The sequence below is a fragment of the Siphateles boraxobius genome, unplaced genomic scaffold (assembly GCF_051911475.1).
Source record: "Siphateles boraxobius isolate OS27281-9 unplaced genomic scaffold, OSU_SipBor_1 8, whole genome shotgun sequence".
Lineage (NCBI taxonomy): Eukaryota > Metazoa > Chordata > Actinopteri > Cypriniformes > Leuciscidae > Siphateles > Siphateles boraxobius.
The window spans coordinates 37,167,870-37,194,676 of record NW_027509208.1 but is presented as its reverse complement, the minus strand read 5'-3'; the positions used below and the strand labels follow the sequence as shown (position 1 = coordinate 37,194,676).

Below are 26,807 nucleotides of genomic sequence, written 5' to 3'. Positions count from 1 at the left end.
TTTTTTAATGACGGCTGATTTTCAACATGCCTAGGAGCATGCCTCATCATTGGGAAACATAGCGCAACGAATCGACGCATTCCACGCAAATCGACAAATTTACATAATTGATTACCTCGACGTGTCGTTCCAGCCCTAGTTCCGATCAAGTTTTTTCTGCCCCCGTTCTGATCCAAGCCGTTGAATATTTGTCGATTCGGGGATATATATATATATATATATATATATATATATGTATTTGTGTATATATATGTCTAAGGTTTTGTTATAAAATATTAAATTATGATCAAAAAATTCTGTCTAGTTTTTTATTTTTGTTAGAAAATCTTATGCATTCATTATGCATAAGTAAGTAACCCCCAAAATAAGGTTTTGAGAACATTAGTGAGTACACACGCAATGTAATGTCTATTTCATTCATACTTATAGCCAGAGGTCACCCTTGTGCAGAAAGTCCACAAGTGAGATTCATAGGAGTAATAAATATTATGACGTTACAGGAAATCTCTTATGTGGACAAAAGCATCCAGCTTATCACTGTAACAGATAGAGGCGTTTTGACTGATGAAACATTAAAGTATATTTGATGCAATGCTAGTCGACAGCCTTTATCACTGTACAGATTATTATAAAATAATATCATTTCTGCCTCATTCTGTGATGTGAAGCACATCAGATCACAAAAGTAAGTTATTTCAAACCCTCCATTAAATGTTCTCTTTTGTTGGACAACATGTTTGTAAATGCTTCTCATTACAAGTTTGGAAGGATGTTTGACACCTGTTGCTTTTTCAAATGCATTTTACACTGTAAATGACTCATTATAGTGTATATATATAGTATATATATATATATATATATATATATGTATCATGCACCCATATTTGAGCTTTTGTACTTAGCATATTTGATGTGAACTTTTGTAACGAATAACTCAAACAATTATTTATTTACTTATTTATTGGCATCGTTGCAATCACATGTTGCTTTTTAGCTTCTTTTCCTTTTAAATGCGGTTGACAAACCCACATGACGGAGCATTTTCCGACCATAAACTGCACGACACCTGAGTGACAGCTGACATTCAATAAAGGATTGGGTTTAGAATAGCCGATTTAACCGATACTGATCCTTGAGACATCCCTAGCTCTATATAGACCCCTAGGGATCTTGAGTCAATTTCAAAGTACTGTTTATATGCCAAAAAGGTTCTATATAAGGAGAAATGTCTTGAATAATTGCATAATACTTTCATGTTTAACAGTTTTTTTTTTCTAGTGATAAAGTATTTTTACAAGCTGTTTAAATTATACAATTTAATCAAAATCAAAATTAAAACCTAACCCATAAAATCCCATGATGGTAAAAAACCTTTTCTCCTATAGTATATGGTATCCTGACTGCTGGGCTCTTGCTAACAAGCTCAAAGTGCTGAACTGCTTCTTCAAATTGCAGATAGTACATTTGTTCCTGTTTACAACTAGTATTTATGACCCTTTTCACAATTGAATAATTTGATCATGGTACTTTGCTCTGATTTCCTTTTGTACCGAGAGGATTATGCAGCACTATTAACGTTGATGATAAATTTGGAAGTGTCACAGACAATTTGTGCCTCCCAAATGTAGTTCAGTAAAAATTAGTTGCGCAGTTGGAGAGAAGCACAATTGGAAAAAGTGAGATGATTCGGGTAGGGACCTCATTTTGGCGGTGTTACTGTCACTGTCATGCTGTATTTGAATAATATGGTTTAGGAAATTATATGTTGCAGTCTTCATTTAGAAATGCAGCCGGCAGGGAGCACAATTATGAAAACGACCAAATGTCCAGTGTTATTAGTTGCTTTGAGATTGTGTGCTGTAGAAATGTTTACTTCCGCTGCGCCGTTGAAACCTCGGCTGAATTCAGGCTGCGGTAGCTGTAACTCTAACATACGGCGATTGATGTGAAAGTAATATCATTTTCTCTCCTGGCTCAGAGGAAAGAGAAATTTAGAACCAAGAAATGGGAAAAGCCTTTATCAAAAGATTATTGATAATTATACAAAGCGAAATGTACAGTCAGTAGCCACAAAAAGCATATTTTGCTTGAAAAGTGTGCTTTTTAAAAAATAAAGATTAAGAAGTGAAACTTTGTGTTTGTGAAACAATAATGGAACATTTTTATACTTAATGTGATGATCTGCACCAAAAATGACCAAAACACCAGCTGATTAAAAGACATTAAACAAACATTACGTTGTGAGAAAATGTTTTGAATCATTGTATATTATATTATATTATATTAATTGGGTGTTGGTAATATGTTAGACTAATATGCAAGCCTGCATTTATTTGATCAAAAATACAGAAAAAAAATTATTTTAAAATAACGGTTTTCTATTTTGATATATCTTATAATGTAATTTATCCCTGTGACCAAAGCTGAATTTTCAGCATTATTACTCCAGTCTTCAGTGTCACATGATCCTTCAGAAATCATTCTAATATGCTGATTTGCTGTTCAAGAAACATTTCTTCTTCGTATTATTATCATTGCTGAGAACAGATGTACTGCTTAATATTTTTGTGGAAATATATACATACTAAATGGGCAACAGTATGAGGATTTACTTTCAAAACCATTGGCATTAACAGGGAGTCGGTCCTTCCTAACAGCTTCCACTCCCTCTGGGAAATCTTTCCACAGGAACATGACTGCTGGGATTTGCTCTTATTCAGACACAAGAGCATCAGGCATTGATGTCGGGCGATGAGGTCTGGCTCACAGTCAGTGTTCCAGTTCATCCCAAATGTGTTCAGTGGGGTTCAGGTATGGGCTTTGTGTGGGTAAGTCACGTCATCCACCCCCCACCCCCCCCCCCCCCCCCTCGACCTCGCTTTGTGCTCAGTGGACATAAAAGGACCTCCTCCAAATGTTTTCCACGCTGCCATCCGAACCCCAGTGCGCACTAAACAAGCGGGCCGAGACCCCTGAAATAGTGGGTTTCTGACATATTTCAGAATATTTCAGCGGTTTGCCTGAAATATTAACGCAACATGGAGCAAAGACATCAAAATGAACCAAAAACAGGACGTGATGTCACTAGATTGGACCCTAAAAAGACATAATACTCAAGCATACCAGGGCCGTGTCCGAAATTGGCCCCTATACCATTAAATAGGGCACTATTTGAGGAGACAAATATTTGTAGTGGTTACCGAAATCATAGTGGACGTTAACAAGTGCACTCATTCGATCCCACAATGCACCGCAATAACGAATGTACAATCAACAGGCAGAGAATACCCATAATGCCCTGCTGCGGTCATGCAGAATGAATTCCTGCGTCTTTTTTTTAAATTGACTATTAAATTGTTTAATTAAAGTTTATACATAGTTTCCATGACAGAGATCAAGATAAATCTTTTCATCGTACTGTTGGAGCTGCCAGTTTGCTAAGCATCAAATGATTATTAAACAGCAAGCACAAACTATGCATAAACGGCAACCCTTCCAGCGCAGTCAGTGTCCAAATTCACTCACTCGGTTTCACACAGCATTGTTTTGGATGTTCGATAAGTTGCCAAAGTCGCCAAATATATGTCATAAAAGCCATTTTTTTGTTTTGGTTCTTTAGGTTTGGTCTTAAAAGTGACAGTGTGGATGCTAAGTGAACCAGGACTCCATTTATTTTTCCGGTTTGGACCAAAAGAACCAAGAGAACCAAACTACAAGTGTGAACACATGCCTTAGATCCAGTGTAACATAATGCTTCATTTTACCAGTTCATTTTAAATGAACCCCTGCAAGCCCTTTATCCAAAAGATGTTGAGGCGAAACATGCTTACTCTCGTTATTAATGGTTTGCCTCTATCTCATGGTCTGTAATTGGTCTCTGGTGATTGCCAAGTCTTTTGGATTAAGAAATGTCATTAAAATTGATGTATTAGGCCTGCGAGCCGTTTTCTCTGTCAGATAGCTTTTTTTAATCAATTGATAATTACAAAGATGATTTATGACTTGACTTGGTGTTGACAGGTGAACAATAATTGGGACATGGAGATTTCAAAGCAGCATCTGTCACAGCTTAGAAAAAGATTTGTCACCCTTAGGTGTCCTACTCCATTTCGGACAGGTTCGGGGGTGGAGACTAATGCTTTAGGAGGTCAGTTGCGAACGCTAGGACTGCAGGTACGATCCACGCAGAGCAAGAGAGTCACCAAGTTAGCAAGTTCACGATCCAGCTCGATCACGACTGTGTCCTGAGGAAAACACTTAACCCAAGACTGCCCCTGAGGGACTGTGATTGCAATTAATACACTGTAAATTACTTTGTAGGGAATGTGTGTGTGTGGAATTGTAACTAACCAACCAGAGGACTCATGAATTGGCTTTACGAGCGCAGATTTTCTTTCTAGATGTATCTATATTGCCTGTTGAAACAGGAAGTTAGCAGGTCTGTTCTGCTGCTTGTTTTAAGATGTAGGCTTCATGTTTTAAAAATTCAGAACTATTGTTAGTTGTATCAAATATTAATAAATAGTATATAAACAAGATTAAAATAACAATTCATTATTTCAGCATTATTTACATACTATTTTGAAGTAAATTTGTTTTATATTTTCAGTTTTTATTTTATTTTAGCTGTTAACTGTATGTGGCAGTGTAATTATTATTATTTATATACTATTTGTCATTATTTTGAGTTAGCTTTTATTGGTATAGTTTTTATTTTATTTTAAGTTTAAGTCATTTTGTTATGTGCTTCTGACGTTTTTTTTTAAACGTATTTATTTCAGTTAGTTGCCAAGTCAACGTTTTTAATATTGGTTTAAGTCAAGTTAAATTTTCCTTTTCTAGTATTTATATTTTATTTTGCATTTTTGGTTCCTCAAATAACCTTTTAGTGAACAATTCTTTAAAGAACCATTTATTTTTCTTTATGTGAAGAAGAGCATTTTAATCATCAAAAGAAACTTTTTCCACTATATAAAGAACATTTTGTGGAATGGAAAGGTTTCCATGGGTGTTAAAGGTTATTTATGGAACCATAGATGGCAATAAACAACCTTTAATTTTAAGAGTGTAGAGATAGCTAGAGTGCATTTGTGGTTACGCTTTATTTCAAGGTGATATAGTTACATTGTACTGACTCTTACTTACTACATGTACTTACTATAGAGTTAGGGTTAGGGTCTGGGGTTAGTTACTTGTAATTATGCATAATTTGCTGTTATTACTATAGTAAGTACATGTAGTAACGTGTATCTATACGTCACCTAAAAATAAAGTGTTACCTATTTTGTTAGACAATTTTATTGGGGTGCAAGATGAGTCATCATTTTTGGCCAGTTTTTTTAGAAAAGAGAGACTTGTGCATACTGTATACGTTGTATTGTGTATACTGATAATTTGGTCAATGTTAGGCATATATGACGTCAAAGCTGATAAATAATTAAATGCTAAAAGCAACATTTTCATGCATTGCATAAGCATTAACTCGATCTGAAATAAATGATATGCCTTAAATGTTATATTTGAAGTCTGAGCGCACTAACACATTTGGCTCTGTGTACATGCCAATAAATTAATTTCTATTTTTTAAATAGCTATTTTTTATACTCCTGTTCTGGAAGTATTCATAATTGAAGATAATCTACCATGCATTTTCTTTATTCATTTAATTCCCCAGGGCCTTGACCTAAAATGTCTGTTTCCTTGACAAGTGTAAATGAACACCGGGAGCGAGACAGAAAAATCTGAATTGAGCAAGTAGGAGCCAATGGGGACGTAAATGATCTTGAATGATATAACGGAAGTACATTTCTCATTCCATAACAAAGTAAACATTCGTCCGTCTCTTTATTGTCTGTAAATACAGGGGGAAGGCGTTCCAGGCGGAGGCGAAGGGGTCAGGAAATGTGCGAGAGGAGCGAATAGAAAAGCGGAGACCAGGGAATCATTCTGTCCAGACTCAATCTGATGAGATCCTCCTCTGTGTCTCTAAAAGCATTAGTTTAGACAGTGATTGCATTCGGAATCCTATTAAGTTTATATAATCGGGAAAAGAAAGGATTATTACTCCCAATCAGAATCAGTATTTTGCTCCTTTTCCTTTTGTGTGCCTGTAGAAGCTCGAAATTCACTTGATTTTCACTTGATTTACTGTGTCATGACTTCATCTCGACGGCTTTGTCATTTGATTGCACCATGTGACTCTCAAATGGATGTTGAGAAGCGAAGGATATTTATATGCCAGACATTTTGACGTGTCTGTTCCATTAGAAGACGTCTGGTTATCATTACCTGGAAAGTCCTATAGGTGTGTTTCTTTGTTGATATTCCATTTGGAGGGCTGTAAAGTCCATGTTTGCTTTTAGCGCTGGATGTTGCACTTTTTAGGTCATAATTTTTTTTTTTTTTATTATTATGCTTTTGTTGATATAGGCCATGTATCATTCGTTACACAATATAGCAAGTTTTTATCAAGTCTTAAAGGCCCAAAATATACTTTATGCTAGAATGCACACACAAGTTTTTGGCAAATATATGGCAAATGCTTATGTTTTTTGCGATATTACTTTGTAGTGTGGGGTGTGAATGTAAATGGTCTGCAAAGTTTCAAAGATCAAAGTGCAGGATAAATGTGGCAATTACTGTTTATGTGCTTTATTTAATGTTAAAAGCGTGTAATGTGACTGAATATCATTTAGTGCTCCCAGCTTTTTAGCCGTAAAAGCAACAATGGGTAATTCACCTCAGTTCTTGAAATTAAACAAATGGAAACAAGAACGTTCAAACTGTGAAAAAACGTGTATTCTTTAACAAAGATTGTTTTAGTTACTCAGTATGTATTTTTAATAATGTTTAAATGGTGTAATATTTGTGAATTTGATTATGTACTTATACATTTTCTTGCGGGTGCCGTCAAGATTACTCTCTGGTGCTGTGCCCTTGCCGCGAGAGCCCGCCCACACGCTGTTCTGATTGGCTGTGGGTTTTGATTGATCTTGACGCATCTCGTAGCCGCATCGCTTCTGGTGTGGGGTAGGCAAATTGCTTGTCGCTGGAATCTTATCGAATCGCGTCTGGTTAGGACACGGTGTGAGTCTGGAAGAGTTTGGTTTGTGTGTCGACATGACGCTGTTTTCTGCGCTGCGCAAAGCAAATCCACTTTGCATGCACTTCAAAAGAATGAGGAATCAGGTTAGAATTGGTACAGTAAAACTGACGCCACCTTCATGTTCTTTTGTGTACAAGCTGAAATTCAGATATGGTAATGGCCGTTTCAATTCCGACACGCGCTTTAAGCAGTCGACCAATCACAACAGACTGGGTCATCTGACCAATCAGAGCAGAGTAAGCTCTTGGAAAGGAGGGGTTTAGAGAGACTGAATAATTTATCAAAGCATTTCATACACTGTGAGAAAAGAGGTGATGCTGCAGTGTATATTATGAGAAAATTGTGTTGTTGTTTTTTTACCTGTGATGAAATGAGTAATCCTCCTCATGGTTTTTACTCATCCTGCCTAAACACAGCTTCGTGGTGTTTTCTCTACTGTCGCCTTTAACTCGCTCAATGGAGGTTTTACAGCACTCTTCTTTGTAATAAGCTGCTTTGGAATGAACTGTGTTGTGAAAAGTGCAAGACATAAAATTGAATTGAATTGAACTGAAAGCCCCTTTGCCAGAGAAATCCCTGTGTGCTGCCTATCATGACAGATTTGAGTCTCATGAAGGTTTATGAACGTTCAAGTAAAAGCCAACCAACCGAAAATTACAATGCAATTTTTTTTGGGACAGTTACTTAAATCCAGGAGGCTTTGTTGCAGCGATATACAGTACAAGACAAACTCTTGGTGTACAAGTCTCTTCTGCTCACCAAGGCTGCATGTATTTGATTACAGTAAAACAGCAATATTGTGAAATATTATTATAATTACAATTTGAAGTAACTGTTTTTTTAAAAAATATATTTTAAAATGTTATTCCTGTGATTGCAAAGCTTAATTTTTAACAGCAAACTGTAGTCTTCAGTGAAACATGATGAATATAACAGTGTAAAAATCTTTTGTAACATTACAAAGTTTAATAAAAAAACGTACTCATCCAACTTTCAAACTGAAGTGTATCTGCTAGAGTACTCCTAAAAGACAAACAAAGAAATTTTGCATGTTTCAAAAGTTTGTACATTAGCCTAAGATAAAATTGTGGTTTTGAATATTTAGTTGAGAGTTTTTTGATTAACACACTGTTTCACAGCGGTTACAGTTGCTACTAATTGCCACAGTCTTCAATTCTCTCTCTCTCTCTCTCTCTCTCTCTCTCTCTCTCTCTCTCTCTCTCTCTCTCTCTCTCTCTCTCTCTCTCTCTCTCTCTCTCTCTCTCTGTCTCTGTCTCTCTGTCTGTCTGTCTCTCTGTCTGTTTACTGATCCGATTCTCTTTGTCTTTGCAGGCGCACCTGAGTATACTCTCCAAAGATCTCATTAGTCTGTGATGAGCATCATCATCCAGGACAGACCCAAGGTACTGCAATATCTCTAAAGATCCTATTTTATATCTTTACACCCTCGTGCCTGTCAAAAAGATACATCAGTTAGCTCATTTATTGCAGACTGTGTACAGCTGTGGTGTGTTTTTGTTCCCTCTTGTATTAACAGAACTTGACTGGACCATTAGTTTTTTCTTTCTTCTATTTACTCTGGAATCAGAGTGTTTTAGGGAAAAGAATGTGAATGATGACACTTTTTTCGTGTTACCTGAATTCTTGTTAAGTGTATAGAAAATATATTGCTGAACAAACGATTAATCGCGATTACATATACATATATACGCGATTTACATAAATATATATACATATAACATGCATGTATATATTTAAGAAATATTTGCATGTATATACTGTATATATATTTATATATCATTTTATTAATAAATAACACATTTTTCTTAAATGTATTCATGCATGTGTTTGAATTTATATATAACAAATAATTATACCAAGTACACACAGATATATTTTGTAAACTATACTTTTATTTTGGATGCGATTAATCACAATTAATCGTTGCCCAGCGCTAATTTTATTTAAAATATATTTTTTATACAAAGCAATTTTTATGTGTGTTTATTTATTTATATATATATATATATATATATATATATATATATATATATATATATATATATATATATATATATATATATATATATATATAAAGCAATGTGTGTGTATTTGTAAATACAAAATAATTATACACAGTACACATACATATATTATGTAAACTCAAACTTTTATTTTGGATGTGATAAAATCACCATTAATCGTTGCCCAGCGCTAATTTTTATTTCAAAATATATTTTTTATACTAAGCTATTTTTATTTTATTTTTTCAAAAAATGACAGTCCCACTAAATAGACATTTTTGTATACTTTTAAAATGCTACAGCACAAATCCAATCAAGTGACTTGACCCATGCGAGACCTTTTACAAAGTTCAGATCGTAGAGCTCGATCAATTTGCAACACTTCCCGATTATCATCAGTGGAATTCCATCACATTCCTATTAGTGTTTCTTCGTGGACACAGCTCTGGTGATTAAGCGGCGGGATTACATGCTACAAGACTGTCAGGAAAACCACACCTCCTACACTCCTGCGTCCCGCTCTGATTAAATGGAATTGGTTTAATTGGGTTACACCACTGCGAAGTCTGGCTAATGGGATCTGGAGCTTTTTGATCACTGGTGCGCCGTGACCGGCTCAGACCCGGCTCAAGTGAAGCGGCACAGCTTTTTTTTGTTTGTGGTCAGTGTCTCGTGTGTTTGAAGATAAAGCCCTGTCCACTGGTGGTCAAGATTTTGTCATAATCCCTATTTAATTAGAATTTTTGCTGTAGGAATTCGTGGCAACCTTTTCTTAGGATTTAAGATTCGCTAACAACCTCATCAACATGTGTTTTGTAGTTTGAGGTCTTAAAAGGATAGTTCACCTAAAATGAAAATTGTTTCATTATTTATCTTCTTCTGTGGAACACAAATAGCTTTTCTGTTGACATTGAGCTCTAAAAATAAAGGAAGCACCATAAAGGTAGCATAAAAAGTTTCATACACTATATTCCAAATCTTCTGAAGCTGATTAAGATGAACGTAATTAAATGTATGCCACTATTCACTAAAATTCCAGCTTCTAGTAGCTTTGGAGCCCCTGCTTACAATGTACTTTCATCGTATGAAAATTAAAGAGCAACACGAAATGTATTCTTTTGTGTCCCAAGGAAAAAAGAAAAACGCACAGCTTTGAAGGTGAATGAATAAAACTACACCTTTAAGCCACTGATTGCTGCAAAGTCACATGACATCTGCTGAATATTCAAAAAAACTGTGTGCACTTCATTTAGCAAAGATCTGAGATAACGTCAAAACTGCGAAAATTGAATTTCCCTCCAATGTTCCCTTTTAATAATAGATGTACCGATTATAATCTTTTTATTCCTACTGATTTATAATGAATTTGTGTTCTTACATATGAAGTATAAGATATTTGCATGTGAAGGCAGCAGTTGAGAAGTCAGCCTACTTAATTTGTTGAGTGCAATACTAAAATAAATACAAAAATATTGTGTGTGTGTGTGTGTATATATATATATATAGTTTATAATTTGACAACAAATACACACATACATATATATATATTTATTTATTTATGTGCAGCATGTATGTGTGTCAGCTTGAAAATTTCAACTGGATGCATTTACATTGATATATTGAAGCATTTATGTCATGTCTTTAAATTCACATTGACAATTTTGTTCTGCAAAGTGAAAAGAGTCTTTTTCATTTGACTGTTGTGTTTGTTTTGATGAATTAGTTTATAAAAAGGAGGCTGGTCTGATGCATAGCCTTGATTGTTGGTTTCCGGGCTGCATTGAGATGAAAATCAAGTATCATTACTCTTAACAGGTCATTTTACTCACTGGCCGCCGGTCACCCTGCATTTTCTTAAAGTGCTCCCCGAACTGCGTAATTGGAGTGTCCCTTCACTAACTGAAATGTTAAACTAACATTGAGAAAATTGCTCTACCAAAATCATTTGAGCCCTTCAGAGTCTTTTAATTTCTCGTAAATTTGACTACTGTTGTGTTCAAACTCATATCAGAAATGGTTTGCAGTTTAAGGCTCATTTAAGTCATTTCCATGCAAAACTCAATCCATTACTTGGGAGGGCGATTTCACGCGATTGGGCCACTTGTCGCTTTCGTTATGTGCAAAATGAAGTTGCCTGCTGAAAGAAACTGTGAAAATGTTCGATAATGATCACAAAATAGCTTGTCCCTCGTCTCTTTAAAAATGCCGAGAGGCTTGTACGATGTGCAAATCCATAATTATTAATTTGCGCATATCGTATTCATTTGCATTCCTAAAAACTGCTGTTTTGACACCTCCACATACACACCCACTCTCGGCATGATTAAGACATCTCCGACGCGACCGGGGTTATCCGTGTGCCATGGTGGCACCCCCTGGGGACCTGCACACAGCAGGGGTCATAACATGTCATCTCATGCAAGCCATTGAGCCTAATGCGTGAGACGGAGCTGCGCGTGCAGACCGTCGCCCAGGAGCGCTCCTCGTACGGGTTAAGGCCCATTAGGGACTGTGCTTTAGCATAAACACCATCTGAACGCATAGGGATACACAGAGAGTTCCAGGCAAGCGTCCAAGTGCCAAGCTCTTTACAGGGAATGTTGCATTTATGTGCAGATGGTGACACTGTGTAGCATGTTGGTGAGATTCAGTGCGTGGAATTTTAAAAGATTAAGAGACTATATAAAATGTATTTATTTCATGCTTATGTTCATTCTTCGAATTTGCTATTAATTGCTGTAGTTTCATCAGTGCATGAAGAAGTTTTTTTTTTATCATATCAAAACAATGAATTTGGCTCACTCAGTCTTTGAAACAGCTTTGTTGATTGATGTAACTAAGGCACAAATTATATTTGAACTAATGAAATCACAGCACATTTTTCACGATCCAATCAAATTCAGAAGGATAAAATCAAGACCTGCACTTCATTTCATGCATTCATTCTGTTTTATAGAAATTACAGATGTTAAAAGAATTGTGATTGTGAATGCTAATTTGCTGGATTTGAAACTCATTTAATTTTTGTAATGTGACATTACTATACATAGGAAATGTTTGGGGAATATGAATCAAAAGAATTCGGTGATGCCAGTCAAGCATTATTTCAGAGGCAGAGCAAATTATTTTCTGCTGAAAGATAACAGTAAATATAAAATACAATACATTTTTATTTTATTAAAGTATTTATAATACAATTATTTTGTATAAAATATTATACAAATATTTTTAATATTTATTATTCACATTTATTTATGAAAATAATTTATTCATTCATTTTATTTTTTTATTTTATTGTAATAAAATTGTATTTTATTGTAATACAATTTTACCTTATTGCAAAACAATTTTACTTTTTTTTTTTTTTATTAAAAAAATATTTTACAAAAATCCAGTAATATATTTATATTTTTCTCTTTGGAATAATGTGCTCCTATGAATCATTCAGAATAATATCAGGAACATACAATTTTCATATAATATGATTATTTATTCATATTGTTCCAAACCTGTATGCCGTTATTCTACTGTTTGTGTCCCACAGAAAAAAGAAAAAGACAGCTGTTGTGTTTGAAACCACATGAATACGAGTAAATAACGACCAAATAAGGTTTCTTTTTTGTGTGAACTGTTGCTTTAAGAAATGAAACCGGTCCACGTTGAGTTCATGTTGTTTTTATGAGCAGGTGTGTAACGGATCAGATTGAGAGTACACACTGAAGGGGAAGGACAGCACTGATGGATGGGTTGACCCTGAGGTGCTCCGAGGAGAACGTTCCCGTTTCCTCTCCAAATGTCAGAGCGTTCACCAACTTCAGAGACTGTGTCGCCTGCACTGTCATTGATCGGCTAAGCCGGCCACTTCATCTCCTGTTTTATGGATGACCGAGCGAAAGATCGCGCCCCCTGTGGAACACAGTATCCCTGGATCTGTGCCTTGACACGGATAACCTGAGCTAGAGCCGCGGGGAAGGGTTACGGCGAGTGCTTGTTTTCAGGGTGTTTAAACGTGCTTCAGAATGGATTTCTCAGTTTGTATGCTCTCAGTTGTTCATTAATTCAGCCAGCATGTAATCTTATTAACTGAAGTGGCTCACAGTGAGGCATTTCAACCGGCTGTGACATATCATGACATTTGAACCAAACGTGGACCGCCGTTTGGCATTTCCACGTTTCAATAATAACATAATCAGGCACTTCAAATCTTCTGAATGAATTCATTCTCATTCCGTTATGTGAGGGAGAACTTAAGAACTTTCTAGGCATCAAATAAACGATCTATCCTGTCATAACAGCCTAAATAAGAGGCAAATCTTTGGCTCATCAGTTTCATCCTAAAAGAGCGAGACAGACGGTGCGTCTTTTTTGTTTTTTTTTGGGCTGCCCATTGACAGGTAACATCTCTGAAGGCCCCGGTGCCCTCTTACCCTGCCAGTCAATCTGTCTTGCTTTTGCCCTCTTTCGTCCCGTCACTCAAACACACGCTATATTTAACCTGTCAGAATACACTCTAATATTTGGAATTTGTGCTTAAGTTCAACGCACTACCACTCAAGGCTGTCAGCTGGTGACTTGACTTTGGATTAAAGCCGTTGACTGGTTTATCGCAGCGTGGGGGGGTTAAGCTTTTTAGGTGTCCTGCGTTCAACTTTGCTGGTCAACAAACAGCTAATTGTTAAAATGCACGCAAATGCAGTGTTTGCTGTTGAACTCTGAATGCAAATACAAGGTTGTAAAATGTTCATTTTGAAGTCCCGTATAGTATCACGTAAATCTCTGGTGAAACTGGCTGGTCTGGTTAGGGGACCAGTTGTATTCTAGGCATTATTTGATTGGACAAAGTTGTGTATACTCTCATTCATACAATATGAGTCGTGTATTTTTGGTTCATTTTCCCAGAAATTAACTTAGCATTTTAATGATTTTAAATAGACATGGTGTAAAACTCACTTTTTTTTTGTAATATGTACTGTAAAAAAATGAAATAAATACTTCTTATTCTATTTATTATTATTTTCTAATTTTAGATATCTATTTATTATTATTATTATTATATTATTATTCGGGTTTTGTAATAATAGTAATAATAATGTATTATTAATATATTAAATGTACAATAAATGTTTTTTTGTGAATAATAATACTTAGTATTAGTAATATTACTGTAATTTTATAATAATTATTATTATTAAATAATTCAGATTTATAGTAATAATAATGTATTATTATATTAATTTTACATTATTTTATACATGCTTTTTTGTGAATAATAAAAAAATAATAATAATAGTATTAGTAATTTTACTGTATATTGTATATTTGTATAGTAAAGGGCATCCGTTTCAATTAGCCTTTTTTGCAGCAGTGAAAACTAACTACAATAATTATGCCATAAGCCCCAATGTCCTCTTGTATTCAACTATTATATTATTATTATTATAAAATCACTGTAAACTTAAAAAAAGGGAAATTGAAATGGATGCCCTTTACTTAAAAAAATATACAATTATGCGTATGAAGATTAATATCAGTGGCATTCCTACAAATGAGATTTTAGTTAGTTTTATTTATATGCAAAGTAGAAATTAAAATGTCATGCATATGATTGCTGGTTGGACCGCCAAAATGCATTTTCATTAATTTATTGAAAAATATGCACTAAATCCTTGAATTATGTGCGGTCTATTGCGAAATGCAGCCTACCGTACAAAGTGCACCGTTTCATAATTTTGGGGCTGTACATTTTTCATTATAGTACAGAAAATATGGCATTTATCATGGAGGGTACGGGTTGTGTTACCTGTCCTGTAGCGTAACCAAGGGCTTGGGTGTGAAAAATCATGAATGAGCCACAAAAGCACCTTCAAACCACACAGTGGAAAGATCCTTGGAAGCCCTTAGGAAAGCAGTCCCAGTGAGACTTACATTCCTGTAACACTCCCGACACGTTCGCTGGAATCACAATTTATGTGCTTTTATATACTAAATGTGTATTTTGATGGACATTCAGATCCAGCCCGTTTGCTTATATCGGGTTCCTGTCGACCTTACTACTGTTTCATGCTGTAAAAGATCCCAGAACAGATGTGTTTCGGACGTGGTGCTGATGAACTGTTTTATGGGATGCGGTGTGACGCGCTGAAGGGCTTCTCAGAAAAACCCCATGACATTTAGGTATGACAGAAGGTTGAGAGGTTAGCCTTCATGTTTGTTTTGATGGTTCTTGTTAGTGTTTTTCACCCCAGCACGACATCCATTAGCTGGGTTTGCGGTGCCATTAAAGGGATTCCAGTGAGATTTATAGACCGGCTACATGTGCTGAACAGATGCTGAGCGCTCTATAGGTGGAGAAATGTTTGAGAATCTATTTCTGACCTTGTGCCATGTCTATGGATATTGCTCACTTTAAAGGTGTGAAATTCATGGACATTTTTAGTCAAAATCGAGGCCAAGTTTACCCCATTTACTTAATTAAAGGCTCCCAGTTGCACTGCAGCATCAGCTCTTTTCTCACAGTGTCTGAAATAGTTTGCTAAAGATTCAATCTCTGTAAACCCCCTCCTTTCCGAGAGCTAACTCTGCTCTGATTGGTCAGATGGCCCAGTCTGTTGTGATTGGTCGACTGCTTACAGTGCGTGTCGGAAACGAAACTGTCTGAATTTCAGCTCCAGAGGTTTCCTCAGCACTTATGATGTAACGATGGCATCAGTTTTACTGTATCAATACGAGCCTGATTCCTCATCCTTTTGAAGTGCATGCAAAGTGGATTTGCTTTCGCAGCGCAGAAAACAGCGTCTTCTCGACATGTCGACACACAAACCAATCCCTTCCAGTCTCAGCTACAACTACAGAGTTTGAGGGTCGTTCGCAGGCAGCCAATGAAGACTATAGGCGGGCATTATGCAGATTTGTTACAAACCTACTTAGGTTGCTGCAGGAAGTGAGACTGGAATTTCTGACAACTCGTTTCAGGCAGTATTTAGCACCAACTGCAAGAAAGAGAGTAAAAAGTTAAGTCAAATTTATCCATATGGGAAAGTGTTTAAAAAAAAATGCTGGACAAAAACACGGAAGGTCAAAACAGAGAAAAAGATGCATTTTTAAAAGAAAACGTATTTGTGTGGACAAGGCCGTATTTGTAGTTTCCTAACAACTTTTACCTTTTTAGTAAAAAAGAAAATTGACCACCTATGATAGCTATGATTTTTTTCTCTCTTCCTACATACAATACACTACCATTCAAAAGTTGATTTTAAATAAATATTGCTCTTTTGAACTTTCCATTCATTGAAGAAAACATAAAAAAAGAATGCTTTTGTTTTTTTTATAAAAGTATTAGGCGGCACAACTGTTTTCAGCATTGATGATAATAAGAAATGTTTTTTGAGCAGCAAATCATCATATTAGAATGATTTCTGAAGGATCATGTGACACTGAAGACTGGAGTAATGATGCTGAAAATTCAGCTTTGATCACAGGAATAAATTAAACATTTTAATAAACAAATTCAATAAAATAGAAAACAATTGTGATGAAGTGAATGCAGACTGGTTAGAAACTTGTATGTCTCAAAAATAAAAATAATCAAAAAATTCTAATTCTGGACTCTGCATCTACTGTTTGCTAGCATAGTTCAAAAAGCATCTTCATATATCTCCATGCATCTATATCTCATAATACCAGAGGATCAGTGCACAGATGTCACACGTCAAAGCGCAACGTCTTTGTGTGTAGCATCGCTCTTTCCCTCTGGGGTGTTTTATTCAATCTAAAGATGTGGGCCTCGGTAGATCTTCAGACCGTCTGCCTTCCCATAAAAGCCATTAGAGGAATTGCTGCGCTTTTATAAAAATCTGACCTTTGACTACAGCATGATGGAGTTGGCTATGAAGACGACGACACATGCAGCATCGAGCTCCCAAACAACCCCCGTTTTCAGACAATCAAGCTTCATCTCCTTAAGATACACCATTGTTGACCTTCAGCTGAGGCATAGAGTTTATGAGATTTCCCTTAACCTGATTTTGTGTTTTTATTGGCTCAGTGTTGATGTCAATCGCCTTGTCTCTCCTCAGGTCTGTAATACAGAAGCACCAGCCATTAGTCAATGTAACAGACAGAATGGGAAATGTAGAAAAGGAGAAGGTAGGAGGAACATGCATAATAATATGCTGATAATGCAGTCTAGAGGGCGTGTGTGTGTGTGTGTGTGTTTGTCTGTTGGGGTTGATAGATAGCAGACAGACAGAAGCTATTTTCAGAATGGAAGTGTACTGCAAACTTTGTATTGCATGCTAATTTTATATGAAAAAAAATGTTACAGTTATTACCTTGGAAATGCATGTCAGTTGCATTTTAAAGGTACACCATGTCACTTTTCACGATCTAGCGAAAAACTGAATGTGTCTTGTGGAAGAACATTGTAGCGGGAGCTACTTCTCTCTGTTTATGTCTATGACGAGTCATGTCTATGTATATGACTGGTCTACAATAGTCTGAATATAAACACTTACTATAGGTGTACCGTAGTTATTCATGATAAGACAACTCTGTTTGGAAAATGGATTCATGGTGGACTCGCTCATTATATAAAATTTGTACATTTTGAAAACAAAAAAGTTACATAGTTCACCTTTAATCTTTAAACGTTTGGCCGTCCAATCAAATAGTTAATTGAGGAGGAGGTGTTAAATATCACTGTTGAAAATCAGAAGGTCTATCACATTGCTTAGGGGTCATGATGATTGTGATTGACAAATGAAAAAAAAAATGAAAAAAAAAGAAATTGTATAATTTCTTAGATATATATATTGTATATTATTTTTTATATATATATATATATAAATAATTAAAACATACATACATACATACATATTTATGCATGTTTTAATTATTTATATACATTTTTCTTTTTGTATACTTTTTTCTTTTAGAAAAACATATAATTTTTTATAGAAATATTTTTTTACTTGAATTTGTATTTATTTATTTGATTCATTTTAAGTTCTTTTATCGCTCGTTTCCACTGAGCAGTACAGTACGGTTCGGGTCGGGTCAGTAAACCATGATCCAGCTAGCGTTTCCACCGCCAACAGTACCCTACTTGATAGGCGTGGTGTTTGCCGGAAAGAAGCCATCAACGTCATTTTCGCGCAAAGAAGAAAGCAACAAAGTAAACACCAATGGATGGCATACAGCAGATCTTGTCCTTGCTTCTCGGCATGTTTGTCACAAGAAGACAAGCGCCGACATTAGGCATTTCTCAATACCAAGTATGTAAAGTTCTCAGCAGAAGGACTCCTGAGGACGCGAGTCCGGTAATTCTCCAAATGGAACAGCGCATTCGTGAAAGCGTCACTCAGCTCGCTCTGCATGTACATTTTAGGCAACAATAAAACGAAATATGTTATAAAACACCACTCTGCCTCTTTTCGTTTTCATTTAAATAAATTTTAAACATTATAGGCACACAAATGTGGTTCAGGCAATGTATAGACCTGATTATATTATTCACTGCATGTTTAACGTTAGCCTATTTATAACAAAACGAAATATAAAACACAACCCTGCATCTTTTCGTTTAAATTTAAAAAAAAATATTAAACATATTCCAGGCAATATGTGCATTTGTACAAATGTTGCAATAAACAACATTACAGTGATAATCTTGTAATAAAAAATGTCAGAACTCAACCCTATCTCTTTTTGTTAAATTTCAGTTTTATCAATAATAGCCATTATAAAAGTATAAGTAAAAGGTAACGTTACAAGAAACTATACAATAAGAAATAAAGCAAACAATTCAGTCAAATATACAAATTCAGCGCTAGTCTAACGTTAACGTTACAATGGAAAAGTTATAGCCTAAATATATGAAACTTCACTTAGCCCTCAGCCAAAACGATTGGCCAGGAAACGAATGATCGATTCACGAGACCAAAGATCACCCGTTCGATATACACAAGACGAATTACCACTACAGAGTCAGCGGCAAACGTCAGAACGACTAGCCGAGGAAAGGCTGTTCCAGGCGGGGAACATGAGCGCCCGGTGATCCCTGGAATGGATCAAATTATCATAAATCATTATAAATAAACCGCAGATTTGAGCTTTAAACAACTACATTCTCGCCTCAAAAACTCTTAAACTACATTTCGTGAAAGAATAACCGTAATATTATATTCCAACTTTATATTAAAAAATGGCGCTTCTATGTTGTCATTCCCCTTGTTGCAGGTGCAAGTGATGATACTCTGCCAACCAATCAGCGTTCTGCAGTGAGTCTAGCTCCTCCCTTTAGTACCGTACCACTGTGCTAGGTACCCCAACGGAAGGGTACCCAAAAAGTGGTACGGTACGGTTGGGCTTTTTGGTACCATTCACAACTTTTGACAGTGGAAACGCAAATAATTGCGTACCGTACCGAACTGTACCGTACCGTACCGCTCATTGGAAACGAGACATTAGTGAGTTTGGGGCGTGGCTAGTGTAGTAGGCGGAGCCTGAGGGTGTTTAGCTGCTGTGGGACCATGACTGACGCATTACATGGGAAAAGAAATTCAGATTCAAGTACAGGATTGCAAGTCAAATTACACTGCATTTAGACCTTTGTTAACAGCCTCAAATAGTTGTGGAACGTCATGTCAAAACTGTGCCCAGGGCAGATACAGTACGTTGGATGGGTTTATTATAGCATACTCAGTTGCTTACTCATTACACATAGCAACACAGCTAAAAGTATTCCTAATATGTTGGACCTTTTTATTGAAATTAGCCTAATTTTAACCCATTGAGACATGCCTTCACAAACACCCGTAAGCGCTGTGCTTTGTTTGTGATGTGTGAGCTAGGGCACAAAAGGGACGTTTGCAAAATATGCTGCATTTTTGTAACTCCGCTAGGAGCCACTAGTGTCGCAGAAACTGCATAATTCACCTTTAAAGATTTCGTAATGTCATTCTGTCTCATTCTGTTGCACTCTGTTTAGCTGCTTTTAAACCCAGGAACATCTCTTAACAAAAGTCCAAACTAGTGAATTAATAAGTTTTTTTTTCTTTTGTTTTAAATTGTGTAGATTTACACATCCCTAATTGCAGTGTGAAACATACCGTGGTATTCACTCCTCTGGCCTGTAATGCAAACGTAGAAGGTCACACTGCTATTTTATGCATGCAGAAAATGCTAATACTATATTAGGTAGGAATACTGTAATGTGTGCGGCAAAAATAGTTCTGGTGCGAATGTAGTATGCCATTCCAAACATACCCGTGGTTTGAATCCCAGGGCTGGCGAGTGAGAACAATCAAACAGGAATGATCCGAATTTCTGGCAAGTTAACAGCATAGCTTGAATGCTGCACAGTGTCACTTAACAGCTCTCAGGTTAGTTTGCACTATGCCTGACCTTCTGCCTCGACCTGCACGACACTTCCCTCCATGAAATATACTACAATAAAAGTGAAATGTGCTTGTGGGGAGAGGATAGGAGTAACTCCATCCGTCCATCCGTCCATCCGTCCATACATAATTATTTTAAATCAGAAATTGAAACCATTTATCGTATAAGAAATGTTTTCAAGTCATTGTCATAATCATAATTTTGTTTTTTTTTATCTAGTGCGTAGCTTTGAAATACGTAATTGATCCATTACATTAATCCAATAAAGTAATATTTACAAATACAACAACACCTTATTTTATAGTTTTCTAAAAAAGCAAAAAATTGTGTTTACAGTACAACATTTTCAATGGATGTACACAGGGCAACGCAATGTATAAATGTATAGTAAAAATGAATTAGTGAGACTAGTATGATGGAATTGCTTGTTAATCTTCTGTGTAATGTTATATTTGATACATGCTTCACATTCTGAATTTTAAACCCTATGATATCCCAGTTTACTTTTATTGTAAGAGTGTAACTGCAATTTAAAAAAAAAGAGAGGGAAAAAATATATTTCCTGTGATAATCAACATGTTGATAAAGCTTAACTGGTATTGAATCCTGCACTGAGAGCCGCTCACGTGTAGGAATCCTTTGTGTCCTTATATCCTTCATATCTTCGTGACCCTTATGGATTTTTCTTTTCACTTTATTTCCCCCTGTACCCATTTTGAAAAGCGCTTTGTTTTATTTCAGTTGTTCAAATCAATATGTTTCCCTATTGGGGACAAGTCTTGGATATTTCTGTCAGCAGAAGAGGATGTGATGGTTGTCATTTTTCTTAATTGCTGCTGGCAATGGCAGATCTGGCTGGAGCTGAAGTGGGTCAGAGTTTTGCGGTCACTGCGGCAGGATTTGGAAGAGATGGGCTTCATCTGACGCCCCTCACGTGCTTACGGCAACATCAACTGTCATAATGAAATGACTTTAACACATGAAGTCTAATTAATTTGAAAAAAAGTGATAGATTTGACACAATCAACTCAATTAATCATACCCCCTGAACTATTCATAATTTTCTTTCTCATCATCAGATGAAATCAAGCTTGAAGTACCACCTTCACGTGTTTTTATGTTAGTCATAGACTTTTTTTTGTCAAAAGTGCTTTACTCGTCTGCCACAATGACTTTAAATTGTAAATTTAATTTGAAGATTAATTTAATGAATTATTCAGTATATCATGTTTTTAATTTGATTGCATTTCTACCAACTGACAAGCCTTTTTGGAGGGGACAAATAAAGCAACGAGATGCTTTTTGTATATATGAGATACTTTTAAAAATAAATGGAAGTTCAATTTGGTAACGCATGCTAGTTGTATTGATTTACTATATATTTTATATTCATTTATTTAGTGCCCCACCCATTTTTATTGCAATAATAATACTCAATTATCCTACAGTAAGATTTGTAAAATTAAGTCGCTTATGCTCGCCAAAATTACAATTTAAAAAAAAATATATTTGAACATATTTTAAAATGTAATTTATTCCTGTGATGTCAAAGCTGTATTTTCAGCATCATTACTCCAGTCTTCAGTGTCACATGATCCTTCAGAAATCATTCTAATATGAGGATTTCCTGCTCAAGGAACATTTCTGATTATTATCAATGTTGAAAACTTTGTGTTTTGTGGAAACAGTAATTTTTTTTCAGGATTCTTTGATGAATAGAATGTTCAATAGAACAGCATTTATTTGAAATGGGAATCTTTTGTAACATAATGCATCCTTGCTGAATGAAAGTATTAATGTCTTTAAAAAGTTCAATCTTATTGACCTCAAACGTTTGTAAATGCAAACAAGCCTGTTCCAGCTTCACTCATAAGTGCGCGGCCTCTCTCTGGCCCTACTCAGTGGTTTTTCCCAGATATGTGAGTGCCGGCTGAGCTGTGGGGTTCTGCACACAGCAGTGGAGGAGGAGGAATGTTTGGACCAGGAATACGCACGCCTGCATTTCTCGCTTTCCTCCATTAATGGGCCATGAGGTGAACCAGGGGGCTGTAAAACCCTCCCACTGGGGTTCAACAGGCGCTGCACATCTCCGTGGTCATGGCCAGACAGATGTGGAAGCCATCACGAGGACAAGACTTCCTGCAGATCTGCATTCCGACACAGGCGCTGAAAGACCCTCAATCTCTTCGGCACATGAGACTTGTGCTGTCCTGAGGTCTATTAAAATGAAGGACGGGCGGATAAATTCGCATTTACAAACCATGCATTGGTCTTAAAGGTGCAGTGTGTCTTTATACAATGTTTTTACTTGCAGAAATTTGAGTTACATGTAACCAATGACTGAAGGTTGGGGGCGGGGCTATCTGTCCGTTGAACCAATGTTAAACTGGGGAGGTTTGGGAAACCTTTTAAAACCCATTTGTTGATACCAGTAGTGCAGAAATAATACACTTCACCTTTAAGAAATGTGAAGGGGAAGTTATCCCAACCGCAAAGCCTTTAAGTAAAAAAAGAAAAACCTAGGTTTTTGTCTCTCATTCTTATTCACTCAGCCTTTTGTGTCTTTTAGCCTTCATGTAGATTCCAGGGACAATCCAGATTTTTCTTTCTGTTAATGGCAATTCAAAGTTCACATTGGCGAAACTGCACTCGTTTCATCAGAGGTTAAGGGCATTTGCTCATGGACAAACATTTAAAGAAGGTTAACTTGTTTTTCTTGGATATCTTCCAGTATCTGCGACGGACAAGGGCTCTTTTGCGAACCCACACCTCTTAAATACTTTGTAAGAGCGCTTTTTTGTTGTCTATTCTTATCTGCAGTTCCATTTTTTTTTTCAGGGGCTCTTTCAGCTTCCAAGCACCATCTGCGCCAAGCACGCTCCGTTTTCATAGCACTTCATTCTATTCAAATGTGAAAGCCAAGCAATCAGCTCGGATGGCATTGACATGTGCACTCAGAGGGAGGATTTGAGAGGCAAATTTCTCTTCATGATTCCGCCTCCCGGCGAACAGATTGTACATCGAAATTTTGTCGACTGTGTCTTTCGCCTCCTCTGGTGGCTTGCAGCCGATGCCAGCCTCGTAAACTGAGATTGACAAAGAATTTTTGCGAGGGTGGCTGCTTCATTCATATGCATGTGTGTGTACACACTGGGTAGTTTGTTTTCTTCCTGACAATGCCAGTTGGGCTCACCAATCAATGCTTTGCAGCGACGCTGTCATTCCTAGTGGAACCAAAATAGAGTCATCTTTTTAAACAGTTTATGTATCATAACACTTTATCATCTATTGGTTCAATTAAACGCGTATGACTTCCTGGCTTACAGTTTAGCAGAACCAAGCGTTTTCACAACGAGACTCGGTTCAATCAATATTGCTCACAGATAACAAATCTTGCTTGTGATTGGCTTAGTGAGATTGTTTACTCCAAAAATTAAAATGTTCAAATAATACATATTGCATGTTATACTGGCCATTGGCTTTGTATAATATTTTGCTGCAAAATCATTTAATATTTCAATATTTTTTGTATTAATATTAATTCTACTACTACTACTTAATAATAACAGCAGCATCAACAACAATAATTGCTGTTGTAAACTACTACTACTTTTATTATTAACATTATTATTCATTTTAGAATTTTAATTGTAATAATTAATACAACTTCTACTAATAATAATAGTTATTATTATACAATTATATTGTTGTTTGTTTTATTGTTATTATTATTATGACATATAAAATATGAAAAAGTAAATATTAAAATATTAAACAATTTCACTGCTTTCACATTATTTTAAATTCATATTTATCATCATCATCTGTACTACTACTACTACTATTATTATTATTAACATTATCATTAATATTTTAATTGTAATACTGATATATTAATACTACTACTGTAATAATAACAATAATAAGTTATTATTATTATTATTTATACTATAATTATTATATATAAAATATAATAAATAAACATTAAAATATTAACCAATGTCAATGCTTTCACAATTTTATATTCATATTTTTTATATAACTGTAACTACTTCTACTATTATTATTATTAACATTAATATTATAATAAACTGTAATGCTAGAATAAATACTACTACTAGTAGTAGTAACTGTAATAGTTTTATATTACTATTACATAAAAAAATTGTTTTCAAAAAACTGTTTTCACATTATTAATTTTTTTTAAATACAGTATATAATTACAATGTTTTTGGCCAAATTGTGCAGCCCTACAAACAAACATAGCAAACTTCAAGCTTTTTTTTGCATTTCATTTTTGCAATCAGAGTTATTATTAGAAAAATCACAATTAAATCCCCCTCACCCACCAACCAATTCATGCAGCCTACTTTGGAAGCCATATGATAGCTTTGTGTGAGAAACCTACCGAATTTGTGTCAGATAATGAGTTTTCATCATCTTTACAGGTAATGTTTCATGCTACTGGTTGGATGAAAGTGGCTCTGATTATTTTCTCTGAGTAATGACTCATATTTCACAATGATCCGCCTCAGTTTGTGCGTGTCTCTGAGGCAGGAGGATTACCTGGAGGGAAGCGTATCTTTCCGTCCAGCAGGAGACTTCAATGTGTTCAGAGTCGATGAGTTCAACTGCTAATCGCTCCAAAAGGTGATTATACCCATCAGGGTATGTGTGGGATACGATCAGGACAAGGCGGGTTAATAGAAACACACGGTACCCTCATTGCGAGATCAAACTGACGTGTGAAGCCACGTGTGTGTGACACTCGAGTCTGAGATCTTACACCCTTTGGGGACATAATTATCGATCACGGGAGAGCATAGATTCAGACAGGAGCTTTTCCCATTCCAGCCAAACACGTTAGAGTTCATTATTGATTCAATCGGAGGGAGGAACGTTATGGAGGCCATCTTTTGAAATCTGTCAAATAATGCTGTATATGCAGCAACAAAGCAACTTATGCGCAGTCGTTCAATTCTGTTGTGCTGAGGATTGCTAAATGTGAGACAAAAGTCTGTGATATAATCCAATTTTTTTAAAGCATAATACATTAGACCAATGCTTTAATTTTACGTATCAGGTTTAATTGGATGGAAACATGTTAATATGTTATTGATTAACTTTTTCCTTCATTCAGATGCTGATAAAATAATGAAAACTTATTTTGAGACTGTTTTTATCAATTAATCAGTTGCAGTTAGTTCACAAAACATATTGAATGATTCATTTGAGAACGAAACTGATCCAGCAAGTAGCTGCTCACTGATTCAGTGATTCAATCCGAGTGAGTCTCAAGTTAACTACTTACTGATTCAGTTATTCGGTCAGATTGATTCTTAGCAAATTGCTCCAAATGAGCCTAGAACTGGGAGTTATATGGTAGAGTTACTTGAAAAGAAGAGGCTTTGTTGTATTTCTAAGTGAAATGGAGGTATTGGAATTTGATTGGATGGAAAAATATATTATTGGTTAATGTTTTGGCAATGATTCCATCAGCTGAAAGATTAGTAGACACATCCATTTTGATTTGACCAAAATGATGGAAAGCAATAAGTCGGCACTGTAAGGAAGATGTTTGCTGCTGGTTTGTAATGATAGATGTTTAAGAGCCTGATGCTATCAAACTCAACTGTTATTATGAGGGCCGGGCGGGACTGACAGTAAAACCGTCCAGCATTATATTCTCACGGTTCAGGAACAATAATGTCAGTGAAAACTCTGCTGTGTGAATATTTTTACATTGCCACAAACCTTTTTATCATAGTTTGAGAGGGATTCATAATATGAGAAGATTTAGCTAATTCACCTATCCTCTCATAATGACTGTGCATCAATTGTAGATTCTTGTCATGTTTCTTAAGTATAAGATTAGTACAAAACTTTTTATTAGGCAAGTATATCGTTGAATTAAACACATTGAATTAAACATGAAATGTTGAAGTAGAAAGACTGAAATAGTATTTTCTTGTAAGACGTTGTCCAATAATTTTTGTTCCGTTTCGTTGTCACTCCGAGTTATGTCGGACGAATGGGGTTTCGCTTAGAAAGCCCATCAACTTCGAGTATTACAAAACGAGCCAATGGCAAAGAAATGGCATGGGTCTGCGGAATTTGCATAGCGTATCTCCGCCTTACCTCGTGGGTATAAAAGGAGGACGCAGGCAACATGCAGATATGTTTTCGCTTCGGAGCCAAGTTAATTCTCCGTTCCACAAGCCATCTCTGAACTGTCAGCTTCTTACAGACGAGCGAGATTCTCTGGTGTTGGTGTTCCTGCT

The 26,807-nt window shown here is 35.9% G+C and overlaps 1 protein-coding gene across 1 annotated transcript in view; it reads left to right on the top strand.

The window, feature by feature from the left end:
* The window catches only part of klhl29 (kelch like family member 29), a 275,193-nt gene that overhangs the window by 10,209 nt on the left and 238,177 nt on the right, over positions 1–26,807 (top strand). The window contains exon 2 of the mRNA XM_077219873.1: positions 8,438–8,508. The gene's annotated coding sequence lies outside the window, so the exon portion shown is untranslated. The remainder of the gene's footprint in view (positions 1–8,437; positions 8,509–26,807) is intronic.